Source organism: Chenopodium quinoa, unplaced genomic scaffold, assembly GCF_001683475.1.
Source record: "Chenopodium quinoa cultivar QQ74 unplaced genomic scaffold, ASM168347v1, whole genome shotgun sequence".
Taxonomy (NCBI): domain Eukaryota; kingdom Viridiplantae; phylum Streptophyta; class Magnoliopsida; order Caryophyllales; family Amaranthaceae; genus Chenopodium; species Chenopodium quinoa.
This window is the reverse complement of record NW_018744080.1, coordinates 5683660-5700047: the sequence shown is the minus strand read 5'-3', so window position 1 is coordinate 5700047 and position 16388 is coordinate 5683660.

Genomic DNA, 16388 nt, shown 5'->3' with positions numbered 1-16388 from the left:
CCCTTTCTGTCCTTCCCCTTTGTAACCTTGTCTTGAGGCCACAATTCCGGATGAATCCCGATCTCTTCCAAATCTAACCGTACACCCTTTCCATCCTTTGTTTTGCCTGAAATATTAAAAAGTGTTCCCACAAGAGCATCACACAAATTCTTCTCTATATGCATCACATCTAGACAGTGCCTAACATCATGTTCTTTCCAGTACGAAAGCTTCCACAAAATTGATTCTTTTTTTAAAAGAGCTGTTAAGATAGGAGCTTTTTCAGATTTTCCAAACACTGTTCGTATACTCTTAACTCGAGCATAAACCTCAACACCGGTAAATGGCCTAGGCGCAATCTCCTCTTCCACTGTCCCATCGAAAGCCTTTTTTTGCCTACGGTACGGGTGATCACGCCTAAGGAACCTTCGAGTTCTTATATACACATCTTTGTGAGAATTCTTAAGGTATATCCTTGATCTTTCATCAATACATATGGGGCATGCTTTTTTCCCTTTAACCTTGTACCCACACAGGTTTCCATATGCAGGGAAGTCATTCATGGTCCACATAAGGGCTGCACGCAATGTGAACACCTCGTTCTTATGAGCATCAAAACAAGAAACCCCTTCGTCCCACATCTTTCTCAAATCGTCAATTAGTGGAGCAAGGTAAACATCTATGTCATTTCCAGGTTACCTAGGCCCGGTTATTAGCAATGAAAGCATTATATACTTCCGTTTCATACATAACCAAGGAGGCAAATTGTAGATCACTAAAAGAACCGGCCCAGTGCTGTGTTGGGTACTAAGAGTGCCAAATGGATTCATCCCATCTGTGCACAACCCAAGTCTTAAATTTCTTACTTCATTACCAAACTCCAGAAACTTCAAATCAATGTTCTTCCATTGCTGGGACTCAGCCGGATGCTTCAGCATTCTGTTTTTCTTCCTTCCCTCGGCATGCCACCTCAAGTTTTTAGCGTCTTTTGGTGTTGAGAATAGACGCTTAAACCTTGGAATAATAGGAAGATACCACAACACCTTAGCAGGAGGTCCCTTCATACCAAGATTGCGACTCATGCGCTTGTAGCGCGATTGCTTGCATCGTGGACACTCCTCCAATTGTTCATTCTCATTACGATACAAAATACAATCATTAGGACAGGCATGTATCTTCATATACTATAAACCAAATGGACACATAAGCTTCTTTGCATAATAGTAAGACGTAGGAATTTCATTCCCATCAGGCAACATCTCACTTAATGCGGTCAACAAAGATGTAAAACTAACGTCCGTCCACCCATGCTTCGACTTAATGTTAAAAAGTGTTAGCACGACATAAAGTTTGGAGTATTTTTTGCGCCCAGGGTACAAAGGCTTTTTGGAAGCCTCCGTTAGTAATTCAAACACATCACCTTCGACATTATGCAACATCTCATCCACGTCATTATCCTCGACCTCATCCACTGGATGATCCTCATCTCCATCCTCACCACTTTCAATAACATATTCATCATTCTCCCATTCCTCGTCCACATGAATGTCATTGATTTTATCATGCACATCATTCCCATCAAGATCCTCACTATACTCTCCACTTTCACCATGCCAAATCCACACATGGTATTTAAGTCTAAACCCACTACAAAGTACATGATCTCTAATGATTTCAACACTATTGACCACATTCACATTATTACAATCAACACAAGGACAGTATAGGCCTTCCTCACCAATTTTGCGCTGATAAGATAAAGCCGTCTCGCAAAACTCTTGAACCCCATTCCAAAAATCCATTGTATCACGTCTACCATACATCCAACCACGATCCTTTCCCATTTAGTAAAGTGTCTCTAAACATATATAGCAACGTATTATCAATAATGTACAATTGCTACATATCTTATGTAAATCAACTTCAAGTACACACCGTGAATATACCATTCATATAGTGAGCAAATGCATGTTTCCAAAGTGTCCTTATCACTCCAACCTAACCCATCCTTGAATGTCTACTCTCACTAGTGAATGTATGTCAACTTTCCAATTTTAAGGAAAATCCGGCAGCACTTCCCCCCAGTTCTCCAAGTACAAGATGTAGATAATTACTTACCCACATATGTACCCAGAGAACATGGAGAAGAAATGGACAGCCAAGATGTTCCTTAAAATCGAAAAAAGACATACATTCACCACCTAAATGAGAGTAAACATTCAAGAACAGTCCCAACCGGGGACTATTCAAGACTTTCTCCAAATGAGAAAGCCTTGAACGGGTATCTAGGCATATAATGATGCAAACTTATGCTTCACTTCATAATATGAATCTACAAAAATAAAAAATAAAACAAAAAATAAAAGTTAGTAATTTTGTCAAGAACTATAAAACCACCTAAAATTACACATTAAAACATACTACCAAATTCAACTAATTAAGTAACAAGGTTACTAATAATCTCTACTTTATTCAAAATTTCCTAATCAAACCTAACAATCAATTTAACACCACTCCAACATATCAAATTATACTCCATAATCCATATATTTCCTAAAAGAATTAGGAAAATCATTATGTAATGTAATCTAAAACGGATTATTGTCTACCAAAGAGAATTTCCCAATGATAAAAAATTAATGATCAAATTACCCACCTGGGTGTATATAACAAATTCTACTTTTTCCATGGATTAAAGAAATCAAGGGGATTATGCATGCAACAACTTACATTTGGGGAATCATCGGATAATCATGCAGCAAACCTTAGTTGCGCCAGCATCATCGGCGTTCTGAATCAATTTTGAATTTCAATAAACAATTCAAGGAGCATAATCATATCAGAGTCTTCGGCATAACATTATACGTAGTATAATTTTCCATCTTTTCAAATTTATAGGTTCGATCTTCTCTAACTTCTTTTTCTTTTTCCTCTCATTTAAACTGTTTTTATTCTTGTGGTTTCACCTCTAATTGCAGTTTCTTTTTTTCAATAATCTGGCGTAATTCTGATTTAGTATAAGCACTTACTTCCAAATTTCAATTTTATGATTCACTAATATCAAGTAATTGCAGTTTTTTTTTCAATTAACCTACTTCATGAACAATTAATCAATTTGTTGCATTCTAAAGATACACACAATTAATCAATAGAATGCATTCTAAAGATGCATTCTCTCAACTTTTAACCCTAACAACAAAAAAAAAAAATCAGAAATTCAGAAAAAATTACCGTCAATTACTATGCAATTTCGAACGGTGGCTGTGGGATGGTGGTGCGGTGGCTGTGGCGTCAGTGCTGACAGGTGGTGGACGACCCACGCACCTGGTCAGTGGTGGAGGGAGTTCCCCCGAAAAATCGAATTTCACCCTGTCCTTCGCGCTGCTTGCTGCTTTGCTCACTAGTGGAGGAGGTTCGGAGGGAGTGCGGAGGTGGTGGAAGGTGGTGCGGCGTCGCTGGTGAAGTGTGTGGTGGTAGGGTTTGGATGGTGGTGCGGCATCACTGGTGGCTCGTACTGGAGTTTTGGTGGAAGTAAAACAGTGAAGTATTTGGATGGGGAAAGAGAAGAAGAAGGGTCGTGCGTTTTATATATTCAAATATTGCCACCGGTTCAAAACCGGTGGCCTTAAGCATTATTGCCACGGGTTCGGTTTGAACCGGTGGTAATAATAAATGCCTTATTTGCGGCCATTTTTTAAACCACAGGTTTTCAAAAACCGGTGGCCTTTAAGCAGTGGCCTTTTCAATTTTTCTACAAGTGTTTGGTCCCAAATCTTTCTTTAATTTAATTGTTTGTTTTATTATTTTCCTTGAAGTTACGAACGCGTGTATTTTGTTATAAGAAAGAGGTACGAGGCATCCAAGTAAGTGCTTTTAGTTGTTTGCATTGATATTATGATATAGAAATCAGGTCTAGGTTGTTATTATGATTCCTAGTATCATGTTAGGATTCTTAATGTTTTGAATGACAACAATGATTACCTAGTATTATGTTTAGGGTAAAGTTATAATATCAAATATGCTTATTATGATTCATGTGATGCTTCCTATTATCTTTCCTAATATTCATGTTAGTATCATGTTAGGGTTAAAACATTGATCTTTATTGTTTAGTGACATACTAGGGTTTGTTATTAATCTTTTTAGTATCATGCCCAAGATCTTGCTATTATTATGCTTTAAAATGATTATTTTAATTATGATTATTTTTATTATTATTATTATGTTTATGGTGATTATTATTTATTGTTGTTTGATATATATTTATTGTTATTGCTTGATCACACCTTTTATGCATGTTTAAAGGGAATTGGTACTTGTAATCATGCTTAATAAGATTATTAATAATCTTGTTTAGGGTTAATTTGATTATAATTCAAGTCATCGCCAATAATAGTTTTATTTGTGCATTAATATTCAACCAACATAGATAAACAGGTTTAGGGTAAACCTATTGATTGCATGTTAGTCAGAAAGTGCACATGAATACGATCAGAATAATGTAGATGCCTATGATTAGGGCAGCTTCAATCTCTTTTAGGTTGGATTTGTACCTTCATCCCTGAACTACCAGTCATGGTTCCAAACCTATTAGAGTTGACGATGTCCCGGATCATTAAGGGGTGTAACCTTCACCTCGTGAACGGTTTACAAATTCCTAAAACTTGTTGGTGACTCTTTTGCTCTATCGTCTTTCTCTTTGGACGCCACCGTACTTAAGTGTATGATCAAAGTGGGGTTCAATTTGGGATAATGCTTGAAATATTCCCTACACCTACGCCATACTAAAGGAATTTTTTTAATTAATTAATTAATTAATTAATTAATTTAAGCTAATAAATATCTCTAAAATCGAGTCAAAGTCCCTTTAAGTCAACCTGGATTTTTATTCTCGTATACTGCACAAGCATCAACTTGTTTTGGTCATATCCGGAGTTTTAGGAAGAGTTACGTGTTGTAGAACTTATGGCTTTGTATCCCTGAGTTTTATCTTTAATTTGGAGTTGGTTTCATCCCAATCAGAGTCATAGATAAAAAGTTATGACTAAAATACCACAGCCTGTCCAGTTTAATGCATATACTTGAGGTCTGAACTTAGTCTTTATTCGAGTCTAGTCACATAGTCTAGCCACATGGTCATGACACGAGTCTTAACATGTCACCTACGCTCACTACACCCACTAGTTTTAGCACACACTTTGAGTATATGTCACCATGACCATGTCTTAGGTTCATGCATGAGTCGGTTTTTTCCGTCATTTGAGTTGGGGGTACATTCTATTCCTAATTTTTCATATGTCACTCTATCTACATGTTTTCTCCATATCACAACCTTAATTTCTCCTACCTTCTTCCATCTATGCATGTTGAATCGAGTTTGAGTCATGTGATTGACAAACAAAAAAAATGAGGGTAATTATGAAACAAATGCACACGGCAAGCTTCTCACCAAGATTTCATGCTTTCTTCTTCTTTTTTTTCAAACCCTTTCCCCAATAAGTCTAACATAGGCACCCTTCATCCTCCTTCACTTTTTAAATAAAATGAGCATTTTTTCCTTATATATGATCATTGCATTGAAAAAAAATAATAAATAAATAAAAAACAAATAATAATAATAATAAAAAAAATTCAAACTAAGCACAAGGTATACCAATGATTTGAGGTACCCCTTGTAGCCACATCATATCACCTTTCACCCTTCAAATTTGCAATCCTTTCTTCATAAACCACTTTGAGCCTCGTCTAACGATAGAACTTTTAGTTTTCAACCTACATCTACCTAACCTTGGGATGGGATGGCGTGTAACATATGCAACTTCAAAAGATTAAATGATTTCAAAAAAATAATAAAGCAATAATAATAATAAAGGTGTACAAAAGGGCAAGTGTTCCAATGTCTTTGATATGAAAATATCTTCGATAAGAACACGTCTTAGATTACGTCTCTTATCGAGTGCTCAATACCGTGCATGAGAAACATGAATGCCAAGTGAGTGATAGACCGCATGATCGGGATTGCCCAGACTTATAAAAATGAAATACATTCTAAAGCAAAAGAAAGTGCTTAAAAAAGAGTAGAAAACCTCACGCATGAAAATAAAAATTATTCAAAAGCAAAGTTGCACACCTTGAGGGCTTATCTAGAGTCTTGAGCCTTTTATCCCCTTCTTTCTCAACCTTTAGCCTAACAACGTTACAACCCTCAAAAAGACCTTTTTGAGATATACACACACTTGTGTGGGGTTCAGCTAGAGCTACGTTCGGCCTGATTCCTAACAGATACGTAGGCAACCTCACATCGAGGTGCGGTCGTAATAAACATGCATTCATATTCACATTCACACACCATGACCATATCAAGCGATCACCAATGCTCATCCCTATCTACTTAGAGCTAGACTTAGGGGCTTGATCCCTACATCATTAGCTTACCTAGCCTAAGAGTCACCATCATTTGACTCTTCTTTAAATAATATCTTTCCATACACTTAGCCCTTGCGGCCTAACTTTAGTGTCACTTTCACACACTACATAGATACATGACCAAATATACTTCCCTTAGGAACCCTTTGTCATGAAATCTTAACACAACGCTGAAGCATGCCTTGTCATATCACTCATCACTCATCATTGCATCACAACGTACGAAGTGCTTAGCCTCCGTGTCTAAGTTACCCAAATGCTTTCATCATGGAGTCAACAATTGAGATAGCTTATGATGAATTAATCCTTGCACAACATTTGACTAAGCTCATTCAATATGCACCTTCAAAAACTTTGCTTCTTTCTTTTTTTCGCGTCTTTCTTTTTCATGAAAAAGTCGGTACCCTCTACAAAAATGACGGAATTTTTTTGCTTTTTTGCATTTTTGAGTCGCACAATCACAATACAATGCACACATGGGTCATGAGTCACACGTGTCATTTCACTTCGAGTCGAGTCAACCTCGAGTCAATCACAATGAGTCAAGTTTATTCCTTGAGTCGTGTCAAGTCAATGAGTCAAGCGACATTAAACCTTAGGTCAACCCTAAAATAATTACAGAAATTGGCAAAGTCCTATAGTCAAAGATAAATATAGGTACATCCCAGCGGAGCAAGAGAAAAATAGGGAAGACCAAACTCCAGCGCCAGACGACAACATCTAGCGTCTGGCAACAGATTTCAGCGCCTGGCGCTAGATCCCAATGTTTGGCGACAGAGCCAAATCGCGGCGCCAAAGGCATTGTAGCGGCGACAAAACGCTCAACCACTCAGAGTAGTTATTTCAACCTCTTTTAGCAATTTCAGGTTCCTTGGTATGCCAGTTAGCCCCTATAATCAATTTGACATGATTAAGTAGTCGGCTTGATTACAATCTCAATAAGTGATCAACCTGATGAAAGATCGTCTCACTTAGCTTAAAGCGCCTAAACATTGGCTCATTGCAAGACACCGACGTACTGGTTCGTAAACAACAGAGACACCGACATACTGGTTTATAAATAGCAGAGGCACCGACATAATGGTTCACAAGCATCAAAAGCGCCGACGTACTGACATAGTGGAAGCAAAGTTCAAGAGATCTTTAAAGATCGACAAGCGTTGGTCTCCAGAAGTTTTCTTCGGAATATTATCGCAAACAACATTTAAGTATCATTAAAGCTCTTTTGTTCAGAGACGCGTGGACATTTCTTTCAAGCTCTTTTGTTCAGAGACGCGTGGACATTTCTTACAAGCTCTTTTGTTCAGAGACGCGTGGACATTTCTTTCATGCTCTTTTGTTGAGAGACGTGTGGAAATTTCTTTCAAGCTCTTTTGTTCAGAGACGCGTGGACATTTCTTTCAAGCTCTTTTGCTCAGAGATGCGTGGGCATCCTATTATCAAGATCATTTGCTCAAAGACGCGTGGGCATCCTATTATTAAGATCTTTGTTCAAAGACGCATGGAAACATCATTCAGAAGTTCATATTAAAAAGAAGCTCTTTGTTCAGAGACGCGTGAACATATCCAAAAAGCTCTGTTGTTCAGAGGCGAGTGAACCTCAAAACAGCAAGATCGCGTTCCCTAGATTATGGAAAGTTGTTGCAACAGCAATGCAGCAACAAATTGGTTACCCTTATAGAGGTGTGCTCGACGGTGTAAGATACGTGTTTCTTAACTCTTTTATCTGTTTAACTAACGCTAGTTTGCATGTATCAGCGTTACAAGAGTATATAGATGCGACATTGCACGTCGCTCTTTATACACGGGGTGGATGACACCCTAACTGTCCGGCAAGTTAGTAAGCTCATTAACAACCGTATTTTCTCTCTTTATACAGGGGGTGGACGACACCATAATTGTCCGTTAAGCCAGTATGAACTATCGTATTTGCTTCCAATCAAGAAGTGTCTGTTCTCGAATGGTTCAACGCGCCTTTCGACTCGTGAGCTAATTCCTAACGAAATTCTACCTTTTAGCTACGAGAAGTAGATCCCGTGTAAGCTGGGAGTAGGTGAAAAGTTTTAGAATACCTACTGTAGACACCCAAATGTGTCTCCCAAAAACCAAACCCATTAATGAATACCTTTCCTGTCATATGATTATCGAACAAAGAGAAAGTGTGAAAGTCTGGTGATGAGGATGTTTTTATTAAAATATCTCTTCTTTGTGTTTTTGAAAATATTTCTTTTCTTACCCTATTTTTGAAAAATGTGCATTATAATTTAGTTTGTTCCATGATAATTGTGTAGTTAGATAGGGTTTGAAAATACCTTTCCAACAATATATTTTAAGTCCAATTACGATGAATAATGAGGAAGTTATGGCCAAAATATTAAACTAGGCCCAAACCTGATTTTTTACTTACGACCCAATGATTATGTGGAGGGTCCAAAGGTCTAATCCTATTCCTAAAATTATAAGGATTAATTAGAAGCTTGTATAAGTTTCTATAAGATCTTAATTATCCTTTTTGAAAAGATAAGATTAAAGATTTTGAGTTAAATAAAAACTTTCCTTTTTTAAAACATTCCTTTTCTTAAATCCTAATTCTATTCGAATTTAAAGATGTTCAAAGACAGTCATATATTATATTTGTGCCTCATAATCTTTATCCAATTTTTATATGGTTGGATAGATCTTGAAATTATCTTTCCAATAATATATTATAAAATTAAATCCGAGTTATAACGAAAAAGATATGAATGGAATATGAAACTCTATCCAAAACTAACATCCTTCCCCTATTTCGTCCATATCGTTTTATCTTTAAATGGTTTTAATCTTATTTTAATTGGATTGGAAAGTAGACTTCAAGAGCTTTCCAACGACATATTATATGTCTTATTTGGACTTTCGGATCAAAAGATATGATAAAAACAAAAAAGCGTGAAACTAATTATTAGCGCCTGACGACAAGCATTAGCGCCTGGCGCTAACCTTCAGCGGCTAGCGCTAATGACCTGTGTCTGGTACTAATTGTGTTTTATTCTCGTTGAAACTATGATTCGTTTTTTTATCATATCCGGCTGATTTTCTCTATAAACAGCCTCCTAAAATTTTGTTTTCAATCATTAATTCTCATCAATTCTTATTCTTTATTCTCATCAACTCTCAGCAATAATTTATTGATTCTCTCTCGCTCTTTCTAACCTAGCCTTTTACAAACACAATCTCACACATTAGCACTAGATACACCTAGCCAAGTTCGAAGTTGCCTTTTCCCTAGATGTGAAAGGTTTTAATTTCTGAGGGTTTGGTCCCAAATCTTTCTTTAATTTAATTGTTTGTTTTATTATTTTCCTTGAAGTTACTAACGCGTGTATTTTGTAATTAGAAAGAGGTACGAGGCATCCAAGTAAGTGATTTAATTGTTTCCATTGATATTATGATATAGAAATCATGTCTAGGTTGTTCTTATGATTCCTAGAATCATGTTAGGATGTTTGATGTTTTCAATGACAACAATGAGTTCCTAGTATCATGTTTAGGGTAAACTTATAATATCAAATATGCTTATTATGATTCCTGCGATGCTTCCTATTGTCTTTCCTAATATTCATGTTAGTATCATGTTAGGGTTAAAACTTTGATCTTTATTGTTTAGTGACATGCTAAGGTTTGTTATTAATCTTGTTAGTATCATGTCTAGGATCTTTCTATTATTATGCTTTAACATGATTATTTTAATTATGATTATTTTTATTATTATGATTATGTTTATGATGATTATTATTTATTGTTTCTTGATATATATTTATTGTTATTGCTTGATCACACCTTTTATACATGTTTAAAGGGAATTGAAGCTTGTAATCACGCTTAAAAAGATAATTAATAATCTTTTTTAGGGTTTATTTGATTATAATTCAAGTGATCGCCAAAAATAGTTTTATTTGTGCATTAATATTCGACCAACATAGATAAATAGGTTTAGGGTAAACCTATTGATTGCATGTTGGTCAGAAAGCGCACATGAATACGATAAGAATAAAGTAGAGGCCTATTATTGGGGCAGGATCAATCTCTTTTAGGTTGGATTTGTGCCTTCATCCCGGAACTTTCAGTCATGGTTCCAGACCTATTGGAGTTAACGATCTCTTGGATCGTTAAGGGGTGTAACCTTCACCTCGTGAACGGTTTACAAGTTCCTAAAACTTGTTGGCGACTCTTTTGCTCTATTTTCTTTCCCTTTGGACGCCACCGTACTTAAGTGTATGATCACAGTGGGGTTCAAGTTTGGGATAATGCTTTAAATATTCCCTACACCTATGCCATACATTTTTACGCTGTATGATAATGCCTTACAATTTTACGCTATATGATAACGCCCTCCTTTTCGCTTTGGACGTGAAAAAGGAAGAAAAGACCGGACATTTATAAATTAAGAACAGTAAAATGGAAAACTTGTCTATGGGAGCTTTTACGTAAATAACCACAACAGAACGTCTTAAGACACTCTTACAAAAAACGTCCAAAACGTATGCTTAGGGAAGGCACAAAGCATGGTGTGCATGCAGGATGATGTAAAAAATTATGAAAGAAGAAAAGTAACTTTTGGATGGAAAGGAATTAAAAAGATTATGATAACTTGCGCGCCGTTATTTCTAATGACGATTAAAAAAAAGTTAAAATGATCAAACGGATCAAAATCAGAATACCTGTCATTTAAGTGACCAGTGTCTGCACGCAACTTATTAGGTCGCGCTGGCCAGGGGCGCGCAAGAATCTTGGTTGCGTTGGGATGCCACACTCAACTTGATGCGTTGCGTGCAACATTTTAATTAGTAAAAGAGTTGGAGAAGCGCGATCTGCAGCTTACTTTCTTCTTCTCCTATTTCTCTAATTTTTATCTCTTTCCATTTTTTGGTTGTCGTTTAAAGCTAAGGAAAGTAAATCTTGCTCCTTTTATTTTACCAGTCTCTAATTTTGGTCAATAAAATGGAGAAATCAAATGAAGAATTCTAACTTGAAATTGGGGTTTTAGATTTGACTAGTTTTCATGAATTTGTTTGTTTGTTGTATGACATGTTTAAGCAATATATTGCAACAAATTTCATGTGAAATGGTAAAGTATTTATCATTTATGAGCATGTATAAGCATATATGTGTTTTTTTTAAAAAAAATTAATTTATGCTTGAACTTTATTTTTCATTTTTTGCTCACATAGACTATACTTGTTAATTTTAATGTAAATTGAAGTGTTTAGAACAACAATTATGCACTAAAATTATAAGTGAAATTTTTAACTTTGATAATAGCATGAAATTGTTCTTGCGACTCATGTTTATTTTTTTTTTCACGCATAAGTTGCAAAATTGGTTTTATTAATGATAAAAATAACCGATGGTTATGATTATTCACTTATAAATCTGTGATTTCAAGATTTGCACAAAACTAGTTAGTTTAGGAAATTCTTGAAGACATCATCCAACTAGAGTAGCTTCCCTATACTTTGGGCTTTTGAGCCCTGATTTTATGTTTTCAAATATTGTAGCCCCCATTTTATTTTTTTCGAATATTGTAATCCCCAGTGTTTGGTGACTTCGATGACTTGTTTGTTTTTAATAATTAGACCCTTTTGATGTTTCATGAAATGGGTTTAGAAGTCATGTGTTGCTTCTTATTATGATAACAACTAGGATCTTAGAAACGATTAAACTAGTGTGTTTAAATTGTTTTTGACCATTCATAGTTTTAACAAAGAAATTTACTAAGGCTAGTAACATTAGTCATTCATTAGAACAAGTAAGAAGGAAAATGAAATGTTGTTCAAATTTTCCCTCTATCCTTGCTACTTTTGAATTCTTTCTTATGAGTTCAAATTTTGTTACTGATTTAAAGCTTAAAAAAGTAGATGTTATCCTCCTTGCAAAATTCCAATGTGTGCAACAATGGAGGAATAATTTAAAACGAAGACACCTTAATTTAGAATTTATGAGTCTTTTGTTTACATTCTAACTGATGAAATTATTTTTTCTTTTGTTAATAAAGTGTCTTGATACAATTTTCATGATGGATGATTTAATACTAAACTTTCGTATGAGCAAGTGTGTTTTATGCATCATGATTTTGTTTCTTTTCCTCTATACTAGTCATACTCTCTAATCTCTAGAGTAAATTTGAAGTATTAAAACAAAAATTATGCACTAAGATTAGTTTTTGAAGTTTGAACTTGAAAATAGCTCAAGTATTTAACCTGTTTAATGGACAAATTCAAGTGCAAACCTAGTTTTCAAAGGAACAACATGATTATTAAATCATTGTGATGCATTTTAAAATTGTAAGGCTCAAGATCTACGTAAACCATTTGTAGTTCCAGCGATTCTCAAAAGTAGCTCAAATGGCATGAATATCTCATTTTGTTTCTTCGTGGATATTGGAGCCCCTATATATCGGATTATGCACAATCTTCCTACTTCACAAGTCTAGGATCCCCCAATTTGGGGTATTTCTAATGACTTGCTATTGTTTAAGCCATTCATATATGTATATGTCCTATTTTTGGTTTATGATATTTAGGATAATGACATGTATTTCGCTTTTTAGTTAAAGTCATGTTCAAGAAAGCAAGTTAGTTCTTTTCTTATCTACGTCAAAAAACCAAAAGCAATTGTATTTAAGGTTTAGCAATCTTATCTATTTTCTAAACGTTTGTAAAGATCATTGCGGTGATTTTATTGTCAATGTTTATTCAGATGATCAAATATTTTATTTGTTCTTATTAATATTTTATTTTGGTCTTGCAGGTGGTTTGTTTACCATCTCTAAGCCAATGAGAACAAGTTCGAGTCAAGAAGCAGTCGAATCTTAGTTGATCCATTTTGGAAATAGTTATGTATATACATGTATTATCCAAACGGTTAATGAGAATCTGAAAATTTATTTATTTATGAAAATGAAACAAAAATTCAGAAAGGAAATTTTGAATACCATTTTTTGTTAGAAACATATTACTTCAAACAAAATTCAAAATATGAAAAGGGTCCAATAATTTAAACGGAAGTTTGTTTTGAAAATCAACTTTTTCTAGTACGTAGGCCAACTACATATCATATTATTTTCAAAACTTGACCCAAAATGGAAAGAAAATTCTAGCTCGTAATTAAGTGTGACTTTTTTTGTCCAAGATTGATGAAGGTAAGTTGTAATTTGCAACTTATTTCAACTAAGATATGAAAATGTGAGCAAACTTTCGTATATCTAATTTAGTTTATGTTTTACTATATATATGTCATCATTGTCATATTTTGCTATTTGAAAGTGAAGTTCTTTCAATTAAATAGGCACCGTAGTTTGTAAATGAATTTTTATCAAACTTAGGTTTGGTGGAGTGTTAGAATTATATATAAAATCATTCTAATCACTTTTCAAATATGGTCTTATTTCAGAACGAAAGTTGAGGTAAGAATTATATTTTTGTAGCCCCTAGTGTAACCTTAGGTGAATTTTGCAATTCAAGTATACACATACTAGGGGATATTTCTCATGTTTAATTGAATCCCCCAAGATTTGTATTTTTAATTTCTTGAATATTACATCTGTTTATTATGAATTGTTTGATCATAATTAATTATCTTGGACAAATGATAGAAAGTGGTATTCTTCCCTTTGTCATTTAAAGTTATTAAATGGTTTGTAATAAGCTTTGCATGACATTCATTTCGTAGCATATATAGCATGTTCAAATCTGTAAATAGAGATAGAGAAGTGGGGATGTCCAGGCTTTTTTAGCAGTTTGAAAAAATTATACTATTTTTCAAGTATTTTAGTTTCCAAATGGGAGAAATCATCCCGACTTACCCCCTAAAAAAGAAATGAACAAAAAAGATGGATTTGCATAAAAAGGAAAGGGAATCCAACTTTCTAGTGCAAGAATAAAGAAAAAGAATTAAACATGTTTTCGAAAGCAAGGATTATTAAATCGTCGTGATGACTTGGCAATGAGGTATACATGTGATAGCTATAATGATCATTTTTTCATGTAGCGATCATGTTCAATCAATGTTCCTCGCATAGAGAAGATGAATATATCCCACGCAGGCGGACATATTAGTTGCTCATGATTAGTTAGAAGACCAATGCTCAAGAGTTGTAAAAGACAACGGCACTAAATCACCTTATTTGATATTCTTAGTGTTAAATTTTCTATTGAAATTCCGTGCTATACGCTGTTAATAGGTTTGGACATGATGTAAAGTTGCCAAGCGTTTTTCTTCAAGTAAGACTAGTTTATTATATCATGCTCTAATCTAGTTTACTTCATCTAGTTGGCTTTCTAACGCAATTCGTATAGAAGGGATCTCTAACTCGATTGGTGGTACGACTTCAATACCATAAACTAAAGAGAATGGGGTATTCTCGGTTGATGTACAAACAAAAGAGAATGGAATGAAGAGTTCAATGCGGCTCTTAACTTTGATCCGAATTTTGATATTTTGGATCCCGAGCTCTTTTTCAACAATGAGTATGATCAAACCTCATGCTGTGATGTCATTTCCGCATATGGTGACTTTGCAACCTAGTATGCTAAGATTAGTAAGATGTTCCAACCATGTCTCCGAGTTCTCCATCGGCTTTTAGGGTACTCGGTATTCCCGAAGCAAGATTTGGGCAAAATGAGTCACTTAGAGCTTCGGATTCTTTGGTTGGCTACTCGTGAGGAATATAGAGGTACCTTGAATTTGGGGTACACCTTTGTGAAATATTTCCAAGGTTTGCAAGATAGGGAATCCGGCGAGATTCCATGTGGTTGTATGGTCACAACGCTCGTGACCAACCTTGAGCTCGATCACTATTTGCCATCTTGTACTCCGATGGGAGATGTTGGTTCTCTCTACCTCGACATCAAGAAATTAAAGAAAATTTAGTTTTAGCCACAGAACAATGATGACGAGGTGTTCGATTGGCTTAGGGATAACAAGCATTGGTGTTATCTCCCTAACCCCTCCTTGACTTCTCTCCACCACGAGAATGTGGCGAATATTTGGCATGTCACCTTTGAGTCACCGCCCTCCCTATTATAATGATGATGAAGAGATGGGTGATGGTGATGAAGAAGAAGAGGAAGAGCAACATCAACAACAACAAATTCCGAATCAACAACAACATCATCAACAATAACACGAATAGGCGAGCTCTAACTTGGATGCCCTTAGTGATCAAATGAAGGGTATGAAAATCCGGTTGGAGGGTATGTACAATAAAGATTTTGAGGCCCTCTATATCCAAATTAGGGGAATGAAACAAGTTAAGTTTCTTCAACAACTATAGTTGCATGATGCGGGTGTTAATCGGGAGACATCACTCCCCCGGTTAACTACCCATAATTTCAACCCCAACATGGTCCTATACAATCTTTTGGGGGTGATGGGGTACCTATGTATCCATATTGACAAGGACTTCAAGGGTCCAACACCAAGCCTCGCTCATTCTCCGATGAGCACAGTAACTATGATTATCGTGTTCCTAGTGGGAGCGACTGTATGGGTGATCCTAACTACCCCTATGTGCACCCCGAGCACCTACTACCGCTCACTTTGCCTGAGCAACTTACTCCCCTTTCCCGTTGGCAGCAAGATAACTTTAGGGGGCACTATGGTTTGCCACCCAGTTACACCAGGGGATAGGATCCTTATGGTCCCCTATCCGGGTTTTCCTATGATGTAGACAACCAAGATGGCGCCGAACCGAGTGGTAGTGGTAGCTAGTTACCTCATTTTCGTGTCGTTTTCCTGCATCCCTTATCTTTTGTGTGTTTGCTTTGTATTGATGGGATGTTGAGAAGTATTTATGATTACCTTTGGGGGAACTTTACTTTTCTTAGGGATTTGTCTCAGTGGCCGATTTGTTTTTGAGCTTGCCATGTTTTCTTTTACCTATTTGTATGATGGTCTCTATCTTGATCTCTCTTTGATGGTGTTTGCTTTTCATGCCTATTTAT